This window comes from Homalodisca vitripennis, chromosome 3, assembly GCF_021130785.1.
Source record: "Homalodisca vitripennis isolate AUS2020 chromosome 3, UT_GWSS_2.1, whole genome shotgun sequence".
NCBI classification, from domain to species: domain Eukaryota; kingdom Metazoa; phylum Arthropoda; class Insecta; order Hemiptera; family Cicadellidae; genus Homalodisca; species Homalodisca vitripennis.
The window spans coordinates 206,682,292-206,692,663 of NC_060209.1; the positions used below are offsets into that span (position 1 = coordinate 206,682,292).

The 10,372-nt window shown below is 38.6% G+C and overlaps 1 protein-coding gene across 1 annotated transcript in view; it reads right to left on the reverse strand.

The window, feature by feature from the left end:
* Window positions 1-9,322, reverse strand: part of LOC124358058 (phosphatidylinositol 4-phosphate 3-kinase C2 domain-containing subunit beta-like) — a 212,912-nt gene extending 203,590 nt beyond the window's left edge. Inside the window, 1 exon segment of the mRNA XM_046810345.1 lies at window positions 9,051-9,322. The gene's annotated coding sequence lies outside the window, so the exon portion shown is untranslated.
* Between the last annotated feature and the right edge of the window lie 1,050 nt (window positions 9,323-10,372).

Here is a 10,372-nt window from a genome sequence, read left to right on the forward strand (position 1 = left end):
GACGTTTGACTATGACTATGACTATGACTATGACTATGACTATGACTATTATGACACGTGTGTCAAATTTCCATGTTTTAGGACTTCTGGAAGTTAAAAAACAAACACATAGCTCTTCTAGGGTTAGAACCCTAATTCAACCCTGTATGGGTGGTTGATCTTCAAACATGAAAATACTTTTATTTTTCAATTTAAGAAATGAGGCGTATGTGCATTAAATTTCATCATTCTAGGCCATCAGGATGTTGAAAAACAAAAATATAGTTCTTCTAGGGGTAATTGTTTTGGGCGATGGTTAATTATTTTAGTACTGTTGTTTGTACTGTGAGAGATTTCATGATTGTTAATTAATGTGCTTCTAATTCACTATCATCTTGTTCATTACGACTTTCTTTCAAAACATTTTCAAATCATAAACAATGTAAAAATCGTTATAATTCTATTATAAAATCAATATTTTTTTGTGTACTTTCTCTATAATATAACATATCATCAGAATTCTTAAGTCATATCCATAAGTTATTCTATTTCAGATAACTTCTTTCAAATTATAATTTTACAAAATTAACCTGCATACTGCTCAAGATAAAAATTGAATCCTAAAAATTTCAACACAAGTCTACGCATAGGCCATTAAGGCCCATGTAGGCACTTTTCCAGTAGGCAAGGCGCCCGGTGCAGTCAACATGTTCAACTACTGTACAATAATTGCCACGCTATAATACTTGTTAACACCTTCACTGCGGCTCTATACTGATTGAGATTGGCTACTGTTACTCTTATTATGTGCCGTAAGGTGCCTGGTGCAGTCAATATGTTCAACTACTGTAGAATAATTGCCACGCTATAATACTTGTTAACACCCTCACTGCGGCTCTATACTGATTGAGATTGGCTACTGTCACACTTATTATGTGCCACAAGGAACGTGGTGCAGTCAACGTGTTCAACTACTGTACAATAATTGCCACGCTATAATACTTGTTAACACCTTCACTGCGGCTCTATACTGATTGAGATTGGCTACTGTCACACTTATTATGTGCCACAAGGAACGTGGTGCAGTCAACATGTTCAACTACTGTACAATAATTGCCACGCTATAATACTTGTTAACACCCTCACTGCGGCTATATACTGATTGAGATTGGCTACTGTCACACTTATTATGTGCCACAAGGAACGTGGTGCAGTCAACATGTTCAACTACTGTACAATAATTGCCACGCTATAATACTTGTTAACACCTTCACTGCGGCTCTATACTGATTGAGATTGGCTACTGTTACTCTTATTATGTGCCGTAAGGTGCCTGGTGCAGTCAATATGTTCAACTACTGTACAATAATTGCCACGCTATAATACTTGTTAACACCCTCACTGCGGCTATATACTGATTGAGATTGGCTACTGTCACACTTATTATGTGCCACAAGGAACGTGGTGCAGTCAATATGTTCAACTACTGTACAATAATTGCCACGCTATAATACTTGTTAACACCTTCACTGCGGCTCTATACTGATTGAGATTGGCTACTGTCACACTTATTATGTGCCACAAGGAACGTGGTGCAGTCAACGTGTTCAACTACTGTACAATAATTGCCACGCTATAATACTTGTTAACACCTTCACTGCGGCTCTATACTGATTGAGATTGGCTACTGTTACTCTTATTATGTGCCGCAAGGTGCCTGGTGCAGGTCAACGTGTTCAACTACTGTACAATAATTGCCACGCTATAATACTTGTTAACACCTTCACTGCGGCTCTATACTGATTGAGATTGGCTACTGTCACACTTATTATGTGCCACAAGGAACGTGGTGCAGTCAACGTGTTCAACTACTGTACAATAATTGCCACGCTATAATACTTGTTAACACCTTCACTGCGGCTCTATACTGATTGAGATTGGCTACTGTCACACTTATTATGTGCCACAAGGAATGTGGTGCAGTCAACGTGTTCAACTACTGTACAATAATTGCCACGCTATAATACTTGTTAACACCTTCACTGTGGCTCTATACTGATTGACATTGGCTACTGTTACTCTTATTATGTGCCGCAAGGTGCCTGGTGCAGTCAATATGTTCAACTACTGTACAATAATTGCCACGCTATAATACATGTTAACACCTTCACTGTGGCTCTATACTGATTGAGATTGGCTACTGTCACACTTATTATGTGCCACAAGGAACGTGGTGCAGTCAACGTGTTCAACTACTGTACAATAATTGCCACGCTATAATACTTGTTAACACCTTCACTGCGGCTCTATACTGATTGAGATTGGCTACTGTCACTCTTATTATGTGCCACAAGGAACGTGGTGCAGTCAATATGTTCAACTACTGTAGAATAATTGCCACGCTATAATACTTCTTGTTAACACCTTCACTGTGGCTCTATACTGATTGAGATTGGCTACTGTTTCTCTTATTATGTGCCACAAGGAACGTGGTGCAGTCAACGTGTTCAACTACTGTGTACAATAATTGCCACGCTATAATACTTGTTAACACCTTCACTGTGGCTCTATACTGATTGAGATTGGCTACTGTCACACTTATTATGTGCCACAAGGAACGTGGTGCAGTCAACGTGTTCAACTACTGTACAATAATTGCCACGCTATAATACTTGTTAACACCTTCACTGTGGCTCTATACTGATTGAGATTGGCTACTGTCACTCTTATTATGTGCCACAAGGAACGTGGTGCAGTCAACGTGTTCAACTACTGTACAATAATTGCCACGCTATAATACTTGTTAACACCTTCACTGTGGCTCTATACTGATTGAGATTGGCTACTGTCACTCTTATTATGTGCCACAAGGAACGTGGTGCAGTCAACGTGTTCAACTACTGTACAATAATTGCCACGCTATAATACTTGTTAACACCTTCACTGCGGCTCTATACTGATTGAGATTGGCTACTGTCACTCTTATTATGTGCCACCTGCAGTCAACGAGTATACTGATTGAGATTGGCTACTGTCACACTTATTATGTGCCACAAGGAACGTGGTGCAGTCAACGTGTTCAACTACTGTACAATAATTGCCACGCTATAATACTTGTTAACACCTTCACTGTGGCTCTATACTGATTGAGATTGGCTACTGTGACTCTTATTATGTGCCGCAAGGTGCCTGGTGCAGTCAATATGTTCAACTACTGTACAATAATTGCCACGCTATAATACTTGTTAACACCTTCACTGTGGCTCTATACTGATTGAGATTGGCTACTGTCACACTTATTATGTGCCACAAGGAACGTGGTGCAGTCAACGTGTTCAACTACTGTACAATAATTGCCACGCTATAATACTTGTTAACACCTTCACTGTGGCTCTATACTGATTGAGATTGGCTACTGTCACTCTTATTATGTGCCACAAGGAACGTTGGTGCAGTCAATATGTTCAACTACTGTAGAATAATTGCCACGCTATAATACTTGTTAACACCTTCACTGTGGCTCTATACTGATTGAGATTGGCTACTGTCACACTTATTATGTGCCACAAGGAACGTGGTGCAGTCAACGTGTTCAACTACTGTACAATAATTGCCACGCTATAATACTTGTTAACACCTTCACTGTGGCTCTATACTGATTGAGATTGGCTACTGTCACACTTATTATGTGCCACAAGGAACGTGGTGCAGTCAACGTGTTCAACTACTGTACAATAATTGCCACGCTATAATACTTGTTAACACCTTCACTGTGGCTCTATACTGATTGAGATTGGCTACTGTCACTCTTATTATGTGCCACAAGGAACGTGGTGCAGTCAACGTGTTCAACTACTGTACAATAATTGCCACGCTATAATACTTGTTAACACCTTCACTGCGGCTCTATACTGATTGAGATTGGCTACTGTCACACTTATTATGTGCCACAAGGAACGTGGTGCAGTCAACGTGTTCAACTACTGTACAATAATTGCCACGCTATAATACTTGTTAACACCTTCACTGTGGCTCTATACTGATTGAGATTGGCTACTGTTACTCTTATTATGTGCCGCAAGGTGCCTGGTGCAGTCAATATGTTCAACTACTGTACAATAATTGCCACGCTATAATACTTGTTAACACCTTCACTGTGGCTCTATACTGATTGAGATTGGCTACTGTCACACTTATTATGTGCCACAAGGAACGTGGTGCAGTCAACGTGTTCAACTACTGTACAATAATTGCCACGCTATAATACTTGTTAACACCTTCACTGCGGCTCTATACTGATTGAGATTGGCTACTGTCACTCTTATTATGTGCCACAAGGAACGTGGTGCAGTCAATATGTTCAACTACTGTAGAATAATTGCCACGCTATAATACTTCTTGTTAACACCTTCACTGTGGCTCTATACTGATTGAGATTGGCTACTGTTTCTCTTATTATGTGCCACAAGGAACGTGGTGCAGTCAACGTGTTCAACTACTGTACAATAATTGCCACGCTATAATACTTGTTAACACCTTCACTGCGGCTCTATACTGATTGAGATTGGCTACTGTTACTCTTATTATGTGCCGCAAGGTGCCTGGTGCAGTCAACGTGTTCAACTACTGTACAATAATTGCCACGCTATAATACTTGTTAACACCTTCACTGCGGCTCTATACTGATTGAGATTGGCTACTGTCACACTTATTATGTGCCACAAGGAACGTGGTGCAGTCAACGTGTTCAACTACTGTACAATAATTGCCACGCTATAATACTTGTTAACACCTTCACTGTGGCTCTATACTGATTGAGATTGGCTACTGTCACTCTTATTATGTGCCACAAGGAACGTGGTGCAGTCAACGTGTTCAACTACTGTACAATAATTGCCACGCTATAATACTTGTTAACACCTTCACTGTGGCTCTATACTGATTGAGATTGGCTACTGTTACTCTTATTATGTGCCGCAAGGTGCCTGGTGCAGTCAATATGTTCAACTACTGTACAATAATTGCCACGCTATAATACTTGTTAACACCTTCACTGTGGCTCTATACTGATTGAGATTGGCTACTGTCACTCTTATTATGTGCCACAAGGAACGTGGTGCAGTCAACGTGTTCAACTACTGTACAATAATTGCCACGCTATAATACTTGTTAACACCTTCACTGCGGCTCTATACTGATTGAGATTGGCTACTGTCACTCTTATTATGTGCCACAAGGAACGTGGTGCAGTCAACGTGTTCAACTACTGTACAATAATTGCCACGCTATAATACTTCTTGTTAACACCTTCACTGTGGCTCTATACTGATTGAGATTGGCTACTGTGACTCTTATTATGTGCCGCAAGGTGCCTGGTGCAGTCAATATGTTCAACTACTGTACAATAATTGCCACGCTATAATACTTGTTAACACCTTCACTGTGGCTCTATACTGATTGAGATTGGCTACTGTCACACTTATTATGTGCCACAAGGAACGTGGTGCAGTCAACGTGTTCAACTACTGTAGAATAATTGCCACACTATAATACTTGTTAACACCTTCACTGTGGCTCTATACTGATTGAGATTGGCTACTGTCACTCTTATTATGTGCCACAAGGAACGTGGTGCAGTCAATATGTTCAACTACTGTAGAATAATTGCCACGCTATAATACTTCTTGTTAACACCTTCACTGTGGCTCTATACTGATTGAGATTGGCTACTGTCACTCTTATTATGTGCCACAAGGAACGTGGTGCAGTCAATATGTTCAACTACTGTAGAATAATTGCCACGCTATAATACTTGTTAACACCTTCACTGCGGCTCTATACTGATTGAGATTGGCTACTGTCACTCTTATTATGTGCCACAAGGAACGTGGTGCAGTCAATATGTTCAACTACTGTACAATAATTGCCACGCTATAATACTTCTTGTTAACACCTTCACTGTGGCTCTATACTGATTGAGATTGGCTACTGTCACTCTTATTATGTGCCACAAGGAACGTGGTGCAGTCAATATGTTCAACTACTGTAGAATAATTGCCACGCTATAATACTTCTTGTTAACACCTTCACTGTGGCTCTATACTGATTGAGATTGGCTACTGTCACTCTTATTATGTGCCACAAGGAACGTGGTGCAGTCAATATGTTCAACTACTGTAGAATAATTGCCACGCTATAATACTTCTTGTTAACACCTTCACTGTGGCTCTATACTGATTGAGATTGGCTACTGTCACTCTTATTATGTGCCACAAGGAACGTGGTGCAGTCAATATGTTCAACTACTGTAGAATAATTGCCACGCTATAATACTTCTTGTTAACACCTTCACTGTGGCTCTATACTGATTGAGATTGGCTACTGTCACTCTTATTATGTGCCACAAGGAACGTGGTGCAGTCAATATGTTCAACTACTGTAGAATAATTGCCACGCTATAATACTTCTTGTTAACACCTTCACTGTGGCTCTATACTGATTGAGATTGGCTACTGTCACTCTTATTATGTGCCACAAGGAACGTGGTGCAGTCAATATGTTCAACTACTGTAGAATAATTGCCACGCTATAATACTTCTTGTTAACACCTTCACTGTGGCTCTATACTGATTGAGATTGGCTACTGTCACTCTTATTATGTGCCACAAGGAACGTGGTGCAGTCAATATGTTCAACTACTGTAGAATAATTGCCACGCTATAATACTTCTTGTTAACACCTTCACTGTGGCTCTATACTGATTGAGATTGGCTACTGTCACTCTTATTATGTGCCACAAGGAACGTGGTGCAGTCAATATGTTCAACTACTGTAGAATAATTGCCACGCTATAATACTTCTTGTTAACACCTTCACTGTGGCTCTATACTGATTGAGATTGGCTACTGTCACTCTTATTATGTGCCACAAGGAACGTGGTGCAGTCAATATGTTCAACTACTGTAGAATAATTGCCACGCTATAATACTTCTTGTTAACACCTTCACTGTGGCTCTATACTGATTGAGATTGGCTACTGTCACTCTCATTATGTGCCACAAGGAACGTGGTGCAGTCAATATGTTCAACTACTGTAGAATAATTGCCACGCTATAATACTTCTTGTTAACACCTTCACTGTGGCTCTATACTGATTGAGATTGGCTACTGTCACTCTTATTATGTGCCACAAGGAACGTGGTGCAGTCAATATGTTCAACTACTGTAGAATAATTGCCACGCTATAATACTTCTTGTTAACACCTTCACTGCGGCTCTATACTGATTGAGATTGGCTACTGTTACTCTTATTATGTGCCGCAAGGTGCCTGGTGCAGTCAATATGTTCAACTACTGTACAATAATTGCCACGCTATAATACTTGTTAACACCTTCACTGCGGCTCTATACTGATTGAGATTGGCTACTGTCACACTTATTATGTGCCACAAGGAATGTGGTGCAGTCAACGTGTTCAACTACTGTACAATAATTGCCACGCTATAATACTTGTTAACACCTTCACTGCGGCTCTATACTGATTGAGATTGGCTACTGTTACTCTTATTATGTGCCGCAAGGTGCCTGGTGCAGTCAATATGTTCAACTACTGTACAATAATTGCCACGCTATAATACTTCTTGTTAACACCTTCACTGTGGCTCTATACTGATTGAGATTGGCTACTGTTACTCTTATTATGTGCCACAAGGTGCCTGGTGCAGTCAATATGTTCAACTACTGTACAATAATTGCCACGCTATAATACTTGTTAACACCTTCACTGCGGCTCTATACTGATTGAGATTGGCTACTGTCACTCTTATTATGTGCCACAAGGAACGTTGTGCAGTCAACGTGTTCAACTACTGTACAATAATTGCCACGCTATAATACTTGTTAACACCTTCACTGCGGCTCTATACTGATTGAGATTGGCTACTGTTACTCTTATTATGTGCCGCAAGGTGCCTGGTGCAGTCAATATGTTCAACTACTGTAGAATAATTGCCACGCTATAATACTTCTTGTTAACACCTTCACTGTGGCTCTATACTGATTGAGATTGGCTACTGTCACTCTTATTATGTGCCACAAGGCACATGGTTCAGTCAACGAGTTCAACTACTGTACAATAATTGCCATGCTATAATACTTGTTAACACCTTCACTGCGGCTCTATACTGATTGAGATTGGCTACTGTTACTCTTATTATGTGCCACAAGGAGCCTGGTGTTGGCTATAATACTACTACATTCAAAGAAGAAGAATTTTTTTCGGTGAAATTACGTTAACCTGTGTTAGTATGCGAAAAATTACGGCGATTGGAGCGGTAGTCGCTGAGCTTAAGATTTACCAAAAAATTAAGTAATATCTTAAATAATAAAAGAAACCATAACCATTAATTAAACAATAAAATTAAGATAGATGACAGGAAAAATGTACTTTAAATAATAAAGAAAATGTAACAACGAAACAAACATCTTCAAACAGAGGAAGACACAGTAAATGATCTTTAAGTTTTATTTCGTTTTGGTTTTCTAAAGTTAACTATCTTTTTGTATATAGAACAAATTGTGTTTAGAAAATGAAAATGTGAATACAGTTAGTGCAGTTGATTTAGTTATTATTCAAATTAATTACTAGGCCTATTGGTTGGTTATATCGATGTATACAATAATTAAACATCACTTGATCATTTCAATGTAGAAAACTGGGTCCGCTTATCGTACTCTACCCAACTAATTTTTAAGGGGCATACATACAGAAGTCTACCCATCCATGATTAATTGGTTGTTGATGACACAAACCAATGAGTATAATTATGTTTGGTTGAGGGGATGATATTGGTGATGCTTTATTGATCAACTTTATATTGTTTGGCATTTCTGTTATTTTCAGGCCAGATTTCTAGTCTGTACCTGTTTCCTGTTCTGAACCATATTATTGGACTGATATGTAAAAATCTATTAAATAAATTACTGACCTGACTAAATATGATATAAGTATTAATGGTTGGTGGGCTATTATTATAATGAATTCATTACAACAATAGCTTAAGGTTACTTACTCTAGTCAATGTAGATGACAAATGTAAAATTATTTGTATTAACTGAAAAGCTCCTGCTCAGCTGTCATACCCTATGTAATGTTTTGTAAACTTCTTAAAACACACATTTTGAAATTACACCAAAGTAGATTAAATATTGTAAGACACGCTTTACATCCAACACAATGTTCAAATTAACAACAAACGGGAATTAATTAAAAATATTAACAATAAAATAACTAACAAAACTGATTATGGTGTTAAGAATGTCAAGAACACTGGTCTTTGGTACAATTCTGTCAATCCTGTACCACCCAATCAGCTGTTACCGTCAAAGGCTGTAGAATATTATATGATCGCAGTAGTAAAAATACATATAAATTCTTAGTCTACCATAAAACATTATAATTTCTAGTCAATAAAATTCTTTAGGAGCATGACATTCCCTGACAGATGGGTTGTAGGTGGATGAACTGTCCCCATGGTTCCAAAAATAAATGAATTGCCATTAATGCACATAAAAGTGATGTTATTTGTTCCAGAAAAAGTGAGCAACGCCTGGGACAGCTCTGTGCCTTGTTACTCTTAATGTTATTATCATGTCAATATCGCAAAATCTGATCGCTACGTCGCATGGGCATCATTGTTTACTGCTTTCTACCATTCCTGAGTTAACGCAACCCGCTGGCCCATTCCCCCCGTTCTCCGAGTACCGGGAAATAGTTATCTGTGTCCCAACTTTTTCCTACCTAACGGCATTTAGAATGATTTATTTATTAAAAACTTAGTATAACATTATACACAAATATCTTGATTTGGAATTTAATTAAATAAGTGTGCTCAACTTAACACGAGCAAGGCTCTGCGAGATTAACCTAGTAAAACTATTGTATGTTTATGATAGAGCCAAAAACGGAGGACATCAAGTGCATGCCGAAGGAAGCTAGGAACTTACTAAGGGGTATGCTGAGCAAGGGGACTGACGATGGTGGTATAAGGGCAAGTGCACCCCTGCTCGTGTATCCACGAGCACACGGCAGGAGGTATACAGAAAATCAGAATGCGCGTGGTGTCTTTAAAAATCAAGACCGATTCTATATGAATACATTTTGTTAATTAAAAAATTCCAAAATATTTTTGAAATATCCTTTAAAGTTGCGAAATATTAATTTAATGAGCCTATCAAATGTAGTAAGCTGTTCTGTGTAAACATTGTATTATGATAGCACAATCGTGTGTTTAATTAGTTTAACTACTAGTTTCAATTTGTTTAAATTCATCTAGTGAAATCATAACATAAGTAACAACAATTCCTATAATACATTGTGGCAACAACGCAAACC